Below are 16123 nucleotides of genomic sequence, written 5' to 3'. Positions count from 1 at the left end.
AGAATATTGGGGCAGGTTGCCATTTTCTCCTCTGGGGGATCTTCCCAACCCAGGAATCTAATGTGTATCTCCTTTTTCTCCTGCAATGGCAGGCAGATATGTTACCACAGCACCACCTGGGAAAGTGCTCTAAGGCAACAGCTGAGGAGCAACCTGGTCAAAAGGTTTTAGGAAAATTATGTCAAGAAGTAAGACTAAAACTAATTCTTAATGTATCTGACCATATTCAAAGGAAATTTACCCAATGGAAGAAGAGTGCAGGGATGACTGAACTACTGAGTCACAGAAAAATAAGACAATTATGAAACAACATAAGCCAAAAACAATGATTACTAAATCCAAAGAAAAAAAAATGTTGTGTAGGAAAGGAAAAGAAATCATGTACATGGCATGGCTCAGCTAAGAATAATGTGTACTCTTCAAAATTGTGTAAACACTGACTCGTGACCAAAGTACAGTTCTCAGGGCAGATATGGGGAGGGTGAAGAGATGAGGTGTGCGTGTACATATGAGGCGGCAGTGGGCAAAGACAGCTAAATCTCCATCTTCCATTGTGGAAGACTGATAGATTGTGCTTAAAAGTGGACTATCCAGGAACAGCAATGAAAGCACATTTTCAAAATACATGATTCAAAAGAATCAGCCAGAAGAGTTGAAACTGGTTGCTTCTGTAGAACAGGAGACACAAGAAGGGTTGTTTTCATAACAAGAATTGTTAGGTACATTGTAAATTTGCTTCATTAAAACATGTACTAATATAATTCTGATTTTTTTTAAAAAAAAGGAAGTAGAAATGAAAACCAAGGGAGACAAAATAGACCAGGAAGGGCACTTGCTCATATGCTAAATGAAGAAAGCATGTATCTAGAAGACTATCACTTCAAGGGACAAAATCAAGATAACACTGGGGCAGATCTAGCATACAGATGGAGATATATAGTTAAAGATCTGCGTTTATTCAGTAAACATTTACTGCGCTCCTCAGGAGTCTCTCCTCCTCTTATCCCAATCCTTCTGCTCCCTCCTCATCACCATCACAACAACAAAAAAATCACTAAGCAATTACTCTGTGCCACAGGGGCTTCCCTGGAGGCTCAGTAGTAAAGAATCCACCTGCCCAGCAGGAGGCATGGCTTTGATCCCTGGGACTGGAAGATCCCCTGGAGAAGGAAATGACAACCCACTCCAGTACTGTTGCCTGGACAATCCCATGGACAGAGGAGCCTGGCGGGCTGCAGTCCACAGAGTGACAAAGAGCCGGACACGACTTAGCTACTGAGGACGTACACACTGCCATATACTATGTCAAAAACTACACAAATCATGTCATTTAATCTTCATAATAACTGCATAATAAGATATTTTATTACTTTGATTTCACAGATAAGAAAACTGGGGCACAGAGAACTTCACTTGCCCAATTTTGCACATCTCGTAAGTGACAAGCCAGCTTTCACCATTAAGTGACCACACAGTTTTATTCCAGAGCCTGGGCTCTTACCCACTGGCTAAACTACTGAGCACAAAAAAGACATTCAATAAATTATTATTGAATGAAATGCAGACAAGTGCATATCGTGAAACAGGAACTAGGAATACAAAGATGAAAAAGAATTTAGTCCCTGAAATCTGGGAGTTTATAGTCTCATGGCTTAAAAGCATAACTCTGAAACCAACTGTTGGATGTAAACTTGGTCCTAATGGGTTAACTTTAATTGCGACAGCCATCTCATTCTCAGCAATGACCTGGCTGTTTGGAGTCACAATATACAAAGTTTATACTTTGTCAGAGAGGTCATCTACTCCTCCATTTTGCAAGTAGGAAAATTGAGGCCAAGAAATTTTATAACCTTCTCCAAGGTCAAATAGAGGCCAAATCAAGATTAGAATCATGCCCTTTGGCTCCCACTTGGGTGCTCATTTTTACTAAGTCAAAATCTACATAAGTAGTGACTCGTAGCTATTAACACTTGCCTCTTGCACCCGCAGAGTAAGTGGTACCACTGCGAGCCACTAGCCAAAGAAACCCACTGGAAAAGAGCTGGAGGAATGGATCTGAGCAGGTGACATTACAAGGACATTTCTGAATAAACGATGAAGCTTTAAAGTAATGGAGGCCATATTTATTCTGCTGCTCAAATTGATTGCTTGGATATGGTTTATGATATTAAAATATTTATAAATATATATTTAATTTCCACCCATCTCTACCAGGAACCATAATGTAAACTTTAATCAGCATTTTCCTTAACAGTTGAAAGGCAATTATAAGACTATATTAACATTCATCTTACATGGCTTCTTTAAAAGGCTGAATTGTTTAGCATGGCTTGGCTGTTAAATCATTAAGCAAGCACACTGTATGATATCATAAACAGGACTGATCTGAATCCAATATTTTCTTATCTAAATCATGTTGCTAGAGGTGGATTAAATAAATTACCTAATTATCATGCAAGAGTCAGATACAATTCCTGATCAATCTGTCATCTTGATGAAACTATGATATCATTACACTTGTAGAGTTAGTCATCAAGTACTTCAAATGAAATAAACTTATCTTCAGCAAATACAACATTTGTACTTGCTCAAGACATTTTCAACGGTACAATAAGAGAAGTAACAAGATATGTGGGAAGAGTCAAAGAAGTAAACTTTTAACACAATAAATGGTAGTTAGATAATCAGTTCAGTTCAATAGAGTAGCTCAGTCGTGTCCAACTCTGCGACCCCATGAATCGCAGCACGCCAGGCCTCCCTGTCCATCACCAACTCCCGGAGTTCACTCAGACTCATGTCCATCAAGTCAGTGATGCCATCCAGCCATCTCATCCTCGGTCGTCCCCTTCTCCTCCTGCCCCCAATCCCCCTCAGCATCAAAGTCTTTTCCAGTGAGTCAACTCTTCGCATGAGGTGGCCAAAGGACTGGAGCTTCAGCTTTAGCATCATTCCTTCCAAAGAAATCCCAGGGCTGATCTCCTTCAGAATGGACTGGTTAGATCTCCTTGCTGTCCAAGGGAATCTCAAAGGTCTTCTCCAACACCACAGTTCAAAAGCATCAATTCTTCAGCACTCAGCTTTCTTCACAGTCCAACTCTCACATCCATACATGACCACTGGAAAAATCATAGCCTTGACTAGACGGACCTTTGTTGGCAAAGTATTGTCTCTGCTTTTCAATATGTTATCTAGGTTGCTCATAACTTTTCTTCCAAGGAATAAGCGTCTTTCAATTTCATGGCTGCAATCACCATTTGCAGTGATTTTGGAGCCTCCCAAAATAAAAGTCTGACACTGTTTCCACTGTTTCCCCATCTATTTCCCATGAAGTGATGGGACCGGATGCCATGATCTTCGTTTTCTGAATGTTGAGCTTTAAGCCAACTTTTTCACTCTCCACTTTCACTTTCATCAAGAGGCTCTTTAGTTCCTCTTCACTTTCTGCCATAAGGGTGGTGTCATCTGCATATCTGAGGTTATTGATATTTCTCCTGGCAATCTTGATTCCAGTTTGTGCTTCTTCTAGCCCAGTGTTTCTCATAGTTAGATAATAGAACCTCATAAAATTCTGGAGAGATCTTCATTAATCCTATCCTGAAATTTAGAGAAAGGATTTCATGCTACCTTCTTTTTGTCAGTATTATAAATGACTGAGCTTTCTTTCAGGATCTTATTGATTGTCGAAGGAGTAGGCTCTACTTAAGGGGTTAGATACCTGATTCTTCCCAGGCATACAGGCCAAAAAAAAAAAAAAAGTATTCATCTTTAACACATTCTGTCTATCCACTTGCCATTTTTAGTTGATTTCACTTTTCAAATACCTTCCGTTTTCCACAGCCATTTCCTTACTCCAAGCCTTCATTACTTCTAACTTAGTGTAACCCATTCATTTCAACAAGTCTTTATCCAATCTTATCTCATATTAGCTAATTCATATTTTATATTATATCCACAAAGAAATACCTAGTGTTTCCCCAGAGTCTAAATTACTTGGGCTGACATTCAAAGCCTTCTCCCATTTGTCCTCTTTCTACCAACCTTACTTCCCATTAACCAACTCATCCTCACCTCACCCCTACTCCCCAACCACACACATATTAGAATATAAGCTTTGTGGTCAAGATTTAGGGCTGTTTTGTTCTCTGCAACAGCAGTTTCCAACCTTTTTGGCTCCAGGGACCAAATTTCATGGGAGACAATTTTTCCATGGATTGGGAAGCTGGATAGGGGGCTCGGTTTGGGAAAGATTCAAGTGCCTTACTTTTGTTGTACACTTTATTTCTATTATCATTACATCAGCTCTACCTCATATCATCAGACATTAGATCCTGGAGGCTGGGGACTCCTGCTGTACAGAATCTCCAATGCCTAAACACAATGTGAGTGTGTCCAACTCTTTGCGACCCTATGGACTGTACCCTGCCAGGCTCCTCTATCCATAAGATTCTCCAGGCAAAAATCCTGGACTGGGTTGCCATGCTCTCCTCCAGGATATCTTCCTGACCCAGGGGTCACACCTGCATCTCTTCTGTCTCCTACATTGGCATGGGGGTTCTCTACCTCTAGCACCACCTGGGAATTCCTGCCTAAACACAATGCCTCAACACAATGTCTCGTACTTAGTAGACGTTCAGTAAATATTTGTTGAACGTAGGAATGAGTGTGGCCTACTCTCACTTTATACTAAATAAACCATTGTACAATTACACTCAGCTTTGAAAGTTCTGGGATCCAATTATATTGATCAAAAAATTCCCAGCAATCTTTCAAACTTCTCTTCAAACAATGCCTCCTCTAAGAAGTATTACATTACTTTGCCAACAAAGATCCATATATAGTCAAAGCTATGGTTTTTCCAGTAGTCATGTATGGATGTGAGAGCTGAACCATAAAGAAAGCTGAGCACCAAAGAAATGATGCTTTTGAACTGTGGTGTTGGAGAAGACTCTTGAGAGTCCCTTGGACTGCAAGGAGATACAACCAGTCAATCCTAAAGGAAACCAGTCCTGAATATTCATTGGAAGGATTGATGCTGAAGCTGAAACTCCAATACTTTGGCCACCTGATGCAAAGAACTGACTTATTAGAAAAGCCCCTGATGCTGGGAAAGATTAAAGGCAGGAGGAGAAGGGTACGACAGAGGATGAGATGGTTGAATGACATCACCATCTCAATGGACATGAGTTTAAGCAAGGTCAAGGAGTTGGCGATAGACAGGGAAGCTTGGCATGCTGCAGTCCATGCGGTCACAAAGAGTTGGTCATGACTGAGCGACTGAACTGAACTGAAGAAGTATTGCTGACACCCTTAGTATCTCATTTGTTCCCCAAAGCCCTTATTATATCTTTCATACTGCACTTTTTATTGTATTAAAACATGCAAAAAAATGAATTTTCCACTTTAACCATTTTAAGTATATATTTCAAGAGCATTAAATACATTTACATTATTGTTCAACCATCACAGTTATCACCTCCAGAACTATTTAATCATCTCAAACTGACACTCTGCACTCTTAAACAGTAAGTTTTCATTTCCCCTCCCCCACTCCCTGGCAACCATCATTTTACTTACTTTCTGTCTCTATGAATTTGACTATTCTAGGTACTTCATATCACTGGAATCATGATATTTGTGCTTTGTGTCTGGCTTATTTCACTTAGCATAACATCTTCAAAGTTTGTTCATGTCACTGCACGTGTCAAAATTTCATTCCTTAAGGATGAATAATATTCTTACAATTGTATGTGTGTAAAGACACACACACACACACACACCACACCACATTGTTTATCCTTTCATCCATCAGTGAACATTTGAGTTGTTTCTCCTTTTGGTTATGGTGGATAAGGCTGCTATGAATATGGGTGTGCAAATATCTGTTTGAGTCTCTGCTTTTAACTCCTTTGAGTACTGAAATACCGAGAAGTAGAATTTCAGGATTATGTGGTGATTCTTTAATTTTGGGATAACCACCATAATATTTTCCACAGCAGCTGAACCGTTTTATACTCTAACGAGCAATACATAATCCTCCACATCTTCACTAACACTTGTATTTTCTGGTTTTGTTTGTTTTGATAGCAGCCATTCAAATAGGCATGAAATGTTATCTCATTATGGTTTTCATTTGCATTTCTCTAAAAATTAATGACACTGAGCCTCTTTTCATGGACTTATTGGCCATCTGTATGTCTGCTTTGGAGAAATGTCTACCAAAGTCCTTCATCCATTTTTCAGTTGGGCTGTTTCCTTACTGTTGAATTATAGGAGTTCTTTATGTATTCTAGCTATTAATCCCTTATAAAACATATTATCTGCTAATATTTCTCCCATTACATGAATCGCCTTTTCACTCTGTAGATGGTGTCCTTTGATGCACAAAATTTTTAATTTTGATGAAGTTCAATTTTTTATTCTGTTGCCTTTGTTTTGTGGTGTCACATCCAAGGAATTATTACAAAACTCAATGTCATGAACACTTTCCCCCATTCTTTTCAGAGTTTACTATTCTGCGGTCTTCCATTTAGACTGTCGATCCATTTTGAGTGTAATTTTGTGTATGGTATAAGGTAAGAGTTCAACTCCATCCTTTTGCATGTGGATATCCAGTGTTCCCAGCACCATTTGTTGCAAAGACTCCTTTCCCAGTGGATGGCTTTGGCACCCTTGTCTAAAATCATTTGACCATATTCATGAAAGTTTATTTCTGGGTTTTCTATTTTATTCCTTGGTTCTATATGCCTACTCTTGTGCTAGTACCACATTGTATTGATTAGTTTTAAAGTTAAGTTTTTAAATCAAGAATTATGAACCCTCCAACTTTGTTCATTTTTAATACAATTTTGGCAATTTGGGGTTCCTTAAGATTTCATATGAGTTTTGAATATTTTTTTCTATTTCTGAAGAAAAAAAATGTAGATAGGATTTTTACACAAATTGCAGAAAATTTATAGAGTGCTTTGAATGGAATTCAAATTTATAGAGCGCTTTGAATGGATATCTAAACAATATTGTCTTTCAAACCATGAACACAAGATGTCCCTCAAATTATTTATTCTTTCCCTAATATCCTTCAGCAACATTTTGTAGTTTTCATTGCACAAGCCTCCCTGGTTAAGTTTTCTTACAAGTATTTTCTCTAATGGCATTGTAAATGAAATTGTTTCCTTAATTTCCTTTTGGGGATTGTTCACTGTTACTTGAAACAATGTAATGTAACTGATTTGTAACTGAAATATAACTGATTTCTGTGAGCTTTGTATCCTGCAACTGTTGCATTAATTTATTGATTCTAACAGTTCTTTGTGGACCGTTTAGGATAATTCTGCACTTTTAAAATTTCTTATAATATGCTGTGTTTATGTGTCTGCCTATCCCTTTCAGACTTACTTGAGTCCTCTCTTTACAGCCCTTAGCCTACTGTTTTGCGTATGGAAGTGAGAGTGTTAGTTGTTCAGTTGTGTCCAACTCTTAGCAATCCCACGGACTATAGCCTCTGTCCATGGAATTTTCTAGGCAAGAATACTGGAGTGGGTAGCCATTTCCTTCTCAAACCCAGGTCTTCTGCATTGCAGGCAAATTCTGTACCATCTGAGCCACCAGGGAAGCCCCATTTTGTGTATACATGATATGAGTAATTTAAACAAATAAATCAGCATCTGTTTTAAAGGAATATCTATGGTCCTAAATAATGGCAGTATTCTGAGAAGGGACATTCCTGGGACTGCCCAACACGGGGCGTCTTGGTCGTTTTGTCCTACAAACCCTCTGGTCTCCTTATGACATGTTTCAGAGTCAGAGGATGGGGAGGAGAAAGAGTAAGGCTAATATTTATTGAATACTGTCTCTCTGCCAGATACAGTGCTCATTTCATACTCACTCCTGTGTTGAAGCCAGTATTGCCCTACTCATTTGTCCAATGAGACTTCTGAGTGTTAGAGAAGGTAACTGAGATTATATACCCAGGAAGTAGAAAAGCCAGAATTCTATAGGGAAATTATTAGGCAAGGAGAAACTTTGGGATTTGGAAAGAGGTCAAGAAGATGACAAATCAGGACTAGATATCTTTACCACAGAGTCTTTGAGGAGAAAAAGTTAGCCTCATTGAGACTACAAATATGATTCTGAGTTGGAAGTAGGAGTGGAATCTGGCATGTGTTTGGGGGTTTCTGATAGTACAAAATCAATTCATATTATTATACTATACTGGGCCTAGGTATGAAGTATTCATAATAGAGCTGAGGTTGTATCACCCTGTGCATTGAGGTAGGAGCTGAGAAACACCCCCTGAAAACCCTTGTCGAACTAAATGGTGAATAAAAGTCACTCAAAGTTTCTGCAATAGCAAGGATTCTAGTTATTCTGCACCTATGGAGCCCTAGAAGTTATGAGTCAATATATTCGAATCTCTGGTGTATCTGACTTTGAGGATAGTTTTTACTTCATCGTACAGAGTTAAGACTCATTATTTCCTAGAAATGTATGCTTTGCATCAAGATACTTTATCCTCAAGATACTTCTAACATGGCCAGAATTAATTATACCATATCTTGTATTACCGAACCTTGCAAAATTCTTTTATTGCTCTCCCAAAGGTATTTGCCTTTTTTCGCTCTCTGCCTGTTTCTTTTCTTTCTATTTTTGCCTAGAAGAAAGAACTAGATAAAATAATTCATTTTATAGTACTCTGCTATTATGGTACTTAGTAAATACTAAGTAATATGCTTATAATTGCCAAATATGGACAACAGCTGTTACTATGGATGATAGATGTTCTCTATGAAAAGATTTTTATTAGATCTGTTTGAGGCTGAGATGACATTGCTATTTCTTGGTTTTGTGTTTGTCTTTTTTCAGTCACGAAATGAATAATCACAGAAGAGAACTGACTGACAATAACATATTCTGAAAACCACTGTCTATTGCTTGGTCTTGTCTCTTCTATAGTCAATATCACACTTGCAATTTGTATATTTTTAAAGTTTCTTTTCAAGGTCATCTTTTCCTTCACAAGTTTATCAGGAATGAGCAGCATATGTGTGTATTTGTGTGGCGTGTCCATGCCTAGGTGGAGATGGAGAATAAGTAGGGGTTAAATAGTTGATCTATGTCCAAATATAAGCTAAGAGGACTGCTGTCTATGATATTAAGTGTATATATATGCAATAAAATTCAGTAAACATCATTACGTCCCAATCTGTCGATGACAGTAGTCTTTACATCCAAAGCTGGACTCTCAACTGCAGGCCTCAGGAAAACAAAATTCTAACTTGCAATAAAACCATTTTCATCATTCTTTGTGCCCTGTCAATTTTCTAAGCTTCTCCTGCCCTCAAACTACTTATTTATCTCTGATATCATTAAAACCCTGACATTTAAAAGGTTAACTCTGCACAAGAACTTTACTCATTTTACTACAGATGACTCTTGCTGTGACAAATGACTGGGGAGAATTTACAAAGGAGTTTCCTATACAAAAATGATCCTGATTTTCATGAGAGAAACTGCATTTTTACTCACTCTCTTGTCAGCTCTAGCACTCCCAAAACAACTCCAGAAGGTCTGAGCTCTCCTTTACCTTTCACATCAACAAGATAATTGTGAGCGACAATTTGGATCACAGAAGGTAGAGGGCTGATGGGGCTCCCTGGGTGGTTCAGTGGTAAAGAACCCACCTGCAACACAGGAGACGGGGGTTCAGTCTCCGGGTCAGGAAGATCCGCCAGAGAAGGAAATGGCAACAACCCACATCAGTATTCTTGCCTGGAAAATCTCATGGACAGAGGAGCCTGGTGGTCTACAGTCCATGGGTTGCAAAAGAATTGGACACGACTTAGCAAGTAAACAAGATGGCTGATGGAAGAGTTAGAAATGATGGAGCATGTTTTTCCAAACCTAGGCGGAGGATATGGCTGGATCTTTAGAAAGCTCTGCTGAAGCTCTGTCCTAGAATTCACAGAACCCTAAAAAGGGAGTTGGGCAGAAATTGAATTCTCAGCAACTCCCCTCACTTACTGCAACAGAGCAGCACTCTTACTTTGAATAACAAAAAAGGACAGCACAGAGATGCTGATGCCACTGCGAGGGGTTCTCTGGGGCTCGGTTTGAGCCTTTCCTTCCTTTGGATTCTAGCTTCAGAGGGCGGAAAGCAGTTCCCTGGTGTTAGGAAAACTTTGTTTCATAGCACTAAAGTCTACAGGGGAGCAAAGCGAAGGAGCGGATGTGAAGACCCTGGCCACAGAGGAAGAGACTCACTGATCTGGCGAGCTCTCTGTCCATGAAGGGAGCAGTCAACAAAGGAGTGAGCCGGCTCTTAGCTGCCTCAACTTTCATCTCAGGAGCCAGGACTCACAGAGGAGGTGGCTGTGGCCCTCTTGCTCCGTCAGTCCTGACACTATGGCTGTTCTTCTTGATCAGGAACCAAGAACAGTCACTCAGGACTGAAAATACGAAAAGGAAGACAAGGAGGATGGCTTAGTTGGTTTGCAGGCAGTGCTGCTGGTGCTAAAGTTATGGACTTGATTATGGCAAAGAAAAACAGTATCTTAGTACATGGAGAAACCAGCATTGCATATCATGGAATCTGGCAAACAGTTACAATGTGAGTTTCAAAATGAATTAAAAGGAATTGATCACTGAAAAATTCACTTTCTTCTTTTGAAAACAGAAATGGGTGACCTCATTTACTCATATTTGCACTGGATAATATACCAATAATCAACACCATCAAAAGGGAAGAGATGGACTAGGATAAACGTCAAAAGAAAAAGCATCTGAGTATTCACAATAAATGAACTATATCTAAACACTTAAAAGTGACCTTGACATCCTCAAAGCAACACGCTCACTTGTCGTTTCTATGTGTTGTTCTTCCCTCCAAATCTTTTTGTTTGTTCTTTTTTTCGCCTTCTTAAGCTATGAGGCTTGTTGTCTAAAAAAATGTTCATTTCAGAACAGACCCATGAATCAAGAAGGTCTGTGAGACCTACCATTTCCTGCTTGTGACAGGATACCCAGCCTTCTAGGGCTCCAAGTCTTTTCATTGTGAGATATCCACGGCAGCAGTGACTAGACACATGAGGGCTTCATGCAGGTGTGGTCAGACTGAAAAGGATTTACCCTGTGGCTCAATCTGGACTGAAACCCAGCAGAAACTTTCTAGTCCTAACTCTGCCAAGGTATTCTCCTGCCTAAACTTCAAAGTCTTCATTTTCAAAATAGGTAATATTGGCATAGTTGATTTCCAAATTCTGTATCAAAGGTCTATAGAACTTTCAAAACAACAATGGATTACCATTGTTACTGAACAAGAACTCACGTGCTCATAATGCTGGAAGCCAAACTCTGATAGCAGGTGTTTGCAGCAAGGTAAGGATTTATTTGCAGGGCACCAAGCAAGGGAGAGAAACCTCAGATCCACTCTAACTTGATGTTTGAGTCGTGGGATTTTTTAGAGAGGAAGAACAAAGAGGCAGGGATTAATCACCAGCTAGTGGCATTTCTGTGACATTTCTTAATGGTAGTTTCAGGAGTCAGAGTGTCTCTGGTTTATGATTCTCAGGCCAGGTGGTCTGTGGCTCAGGGATCTGTAAGCTCATCTTGCCCTTGAGAAACAACCTGGGTTTGTATATTAATGATGATATCTACAACAGCAATTTTAGTGCATTAACGATGCTATCAACGATGGTGATCTTAATCATCTGATTGATTTAGCTGTCAGTTAGCATAGAACTGAAGTCAGACAGAACAAAGAGAAGGAATCAAGTTTTGGATACAAAGATTAATCATAAACTCAGTAAGGGAATTCAGTTTTAGGAGGATTCGGTTTCATTATTGTTGATAATGTCAACCAAAGTATAAAATATTAATTTAAAAAACACCTTAAAATTCTGAGAAGACAAAGGGTAATGCTAAATTGACATAAACTCCTTCTATTCCAAAAGCCCTCCAGCCCAGGTAATTTGAAATCATTGTCCCGATACAAGAAATTCAATGACAAGAATACTTCTGCCTTTGTACTGTATCAAATTTAAAAGGTTCTAATGCATTTGTATTGGATTCTCTGCTCCTGTGCCCCTTGGTGCACTTACAAGTGGGGTATTGACTGAGGCTTTCTGAAAAGGAAAAGGAGAAAAAAGGCAGGACTTTTTTCTCCCCTCAACTGCCATGAGTCATGCTCTCACATTCAACCTTGCCTGCCTTCCTCGGTCTGTGGTCCAGGGACAGATCAGGCATTTGTATCTGTGCAGGCACCATTCTCTTTTTCTCGGCTCTAGGTTTCTTAAAAACGCTATTTGCAAAAAAGGGTGGGGGGAACCTACAGTGTTAGACTTGTTCTGATCCCAGACTGAAAGCATGCCTAACAAATGAAGGGACTGGGTGTGATTTAGTGTAATGCCAGCAGCAAAAACAGAACTGTAAATTATTTTTTTCCAACTTGCTCTCTGAGGCTCAAATTGCTGTTTTGCTGTCTGCATCGTTAATGATGGTTGACACATCCCCTAGGAAGGAAAATACTGATCTCCCCTATCTTGATTTAAAGATCAGTTGAACTGATTTTATATTATATTATATATACATACATATAGAGAGAGAGAGAAAGAGAGAGCGCGCGCAGTCACCAAAGTCAATAAAGGCAAGATAAAAGAAGGGTGGGAAAGAATAATCAGGGATCAATGTACCATAAGTGGAAAACAATTTCCATGTATAAACAATTCCTTTATCTCAGTTCTTATTTAACCTGCTTTGGATTTAAACAATAAAGAATTCTAGTACTTATGGCAGGTTTTTTGGTTTTGTTTTGTTTAAGAACAGAGCAGACCAATGTTTTTGTAGTAATGTAAGAGGAAAAGTTTTTGATAAGCCAATATGCTACTTTAAACTGAACAGAGAAAGCAGTAAATGTAGCCAAGATGTTTGCCAGTTAGGCCAGGGTAGCATCCTGAGGCTTTAAATAGCATCTAATGCTTAATCCTTCAATTCACAGATGAACCACCTGACCAATTCAAGGTCACAAGTCTGGGAAAAGTAACAGAGCTGGGGGTTAAGAAAGTCTTCCAAGAAAAAGATAGCAGCTGAGAACTGAAAAATGGATAGAAACTAACCAGAGAAGGAGAAGGGCCTACTGTACTCTCCTCTTATGCAGAGATGTAGAAACACTAAATATCATGGATTGTTCCTAAAGAAAGATAGAAGATGCTGCTCACCAAACCTGTGGGCGACAAAAGCTTTGAGGAAGAAAAAACATGTCTCACCACAGAATTCTGCACCAAATGATGACCAAAGGCTGAACAATGAATCAAGTCTTCACAATAAATTTAATATGAATAAAAGTATAACCCTCCACATGAGTTCCAAAAAAATTCTATTTTTTCTTCTAAACACTTCTACAGGGTGGAGTATACACAGATCCACAGCAACAAGCATTCTAGGAGGTCGTAAATGCTGCTGTATCAGCATCTAGAGAACCATCTGGGGTTGAAGAAGGTAAGAAGCCTACTCTTTCTTCTCTGCTCTAAGCAGATCATTCCGCCAAATGATGTGCTGTGGTCAGCTCCTCATGAGAAAAACTAAAGAGATCAAGAAAAGAGGAGCACAGAGAAAAGTGACTGGGACCGCTGTAGACTTGAACCAGGAAATAAATCTCTTGGTGATGATGCTCTAAGCATGTACATGCAGAAGGTCTCAGCTCCATGCCCACTTTATTTCAGGGGCAGCCAACAGATTTCAACTTGTTGCATGACAAGCATGGTCAACGGGTATAACTTCCTAGAGTGACGTGATGAGCGTGCCAAAGAAAGTGAAAGTGAAAGTCGCTCAGTGGTGTCCGACTCTTTGTGACTCCATGGACTGTACAGTGGGTAGCCTTTCCCTTCTCCAGGGGATCTTCCCAACCCAGGGATCAAACCCAGATCTCCCTCATTGCAGGCAGATTCTTTTATCTGGGCCACAAGGTAAGCCCAAGAATACTGGCATGGATAGCCTATCCCTTCTCCAGCGGATCTGCCCAGCCCAGAAATTGAAGCGGGGTCTCCTGCACTGCAGGCAGATTCTTTACCAACTGAGCTATAGGAAGCCCAAGGGTGCAGAAACTATGCAGACTCAGCCAAGAAATCAATTAGCAGCTACTGTCACAGCCACGGGGCAGGAGTGGTAGTACTTATCCAAGGTGCTGGCCGTTGCTGCCTGAAGAGCAGCATCCTTTGACAAGCACAAATTCAATTCTGGGCCTTGGGCTCACCTTCACCTCATATGGTGGCCTCTCCCTAAGAACTCTGGTAAATCCTTCTGGAAAGTAGCCAGGCCAAAAATGAGACCATAAAGCCACCTTAATGAGCACCAGCGAGGCTGCAGGCAAATAGTAAACTCTGCCGCTCTCCTTTGGCACCCTTCAAATGAATTAGAAGGAGCATGTCTGAGCTGGTGCCACATGTAAATTGCCTTTCTGCAGACAGTAGGGGCTGAATTCTAATGAGTCTTTCTGGTCCCTAGGAATGTACCCAGAGAAATAGAACTTTAAAAGGTAAAGAATGCAACCCCTTGAACAAGACAGGTAAGAGAAGGTCAGCCCTTTGGTATCATCACAGTCCCCCTCTTCAAGGCCCTTTCTCCCCGTTTTGACTCAGAGGCATCCAGAGTTCAAATGGACTCATCTTCATGAGTCATGGGAAACTTTGTGAAATGGTGCTATGACTAGCAGGGTCTCTTGGGGTAGTGGACGTTAAGAAGATGTTAAGTCTTTGTTCTTCTTGTCATAATTAGGCCTGTTTGGCATGGCTAAATGAGTCAGAAAAGCAGGTTTGAATCCAGTTTTTGCCAGATAATATCATAGACAAATTATTTAATCCTATTAGAAACTAAAGCCCAGAGAGCCCTGGGCTTAGTTGCTTTAAGGATTAAATGATGAATAGAAATTATTTTTGCTTCATTTTAAAGTAATACATGATGATTGCCAAAAAAATTATCAGAAAACAGACAGACATTTTAAAAGAGATAAATAAATCATTTCCAAACCTACAACCTGTAAATAACAACAATGATCATTTCAGTGTATAACATTTACTGAAAAGGAATAGAAGCTCTTAGTACACACAGCCACATAAACACACATACACACTTATACAAGGAACAGTAAGCCTTTCTTTTACCCCCAGAGCCCGGGGTGGTCAAAACTCAAAGTTACTGGGCAGAAATAAGTGTCAACAGTTGCTTCTTTAGCCTTCTAAAATTTTGCTATGCAGTTATAAGCAAAATACATAAATTCATCTATTTTATACATCATTTAAATATATTTTAAAGCATGTTTTAATGTTAGCAGAGGCACCATGTAACTGTGGGATATTTTCTTTTGATAAGCCCTACTTATAATAAGACAGAGAGATTGGAGGACATTATTGGCCTCCAGAACCCCTATTATGCTACCAGAAATACAGAATCTTCTCAAATGGTATATGCCCAAATAGATGCCATTATTAGATGAGCCTTGGCCCCAAATCACCAGTTAGTATTCCATTTAGCTTTTCATACATTTTGTCACACTCTATACCTTCTAGGCAAATCAAGCAGCTTTTTCCTTGGCCTCTCTCCTCCAGAATCACACACTGGTTTGGCCTTCCTGGATCTCAGCACTTAGATGTTGAAAGGATTATATAAGACAAGCATAAGTAAGAAAGTCAATACCTGAAACAGATGGGCCTAAGAGAACCATTCCCTATCCTGTTCTACTGAAGAAAATGTTAAACTACCCAACTACAAGAAACTTATGAATGAGCAGAAAGGAAGAGTCATATTTGTATTTTAGATAAAACTCTTTTGTTTCTCCACTGAAAGTTTTCTCCTAAACTTCATGTTCAATCACATATCCCTGAGAATACCTCTTTTTATTTCCAACTTGCTTATCTTTGAGTGGAGGAGGAGTAGTGGGAAGTGATGTCTTGAGCTCCCTCTGCAAGTTAACCAGGGTGACAATTTATTTTGTTATCTGTTCCAACTCTCTCTATGACTAATGCTGAAACCCATTCAATCACGGATGAGTTAGAGCAGAATCACGTTGTATGGCTGTCAAATAGAATCAATTATCTAATGAAGTTATAATCACCCACAAGAGGCTGCCTAATTAGGT

Source organism: Capra hircus, chromosome 15 (assembly GCF_001704415.2).
Source record: "Capra hircus breed San Clemente chromosome 15, ASM170441v1, whole genome shotgun sequence".
In the NCBI taxonomy this organism is placed as follows: domain Eukaryota; kingdom Metazoa; phylum Chordata; class Mammalia; order Artiodactyla; family Bovidae; genus Capra; species Capra hircus.
This window is presented reverse-complemented; position numbering follows the sequence as displayed.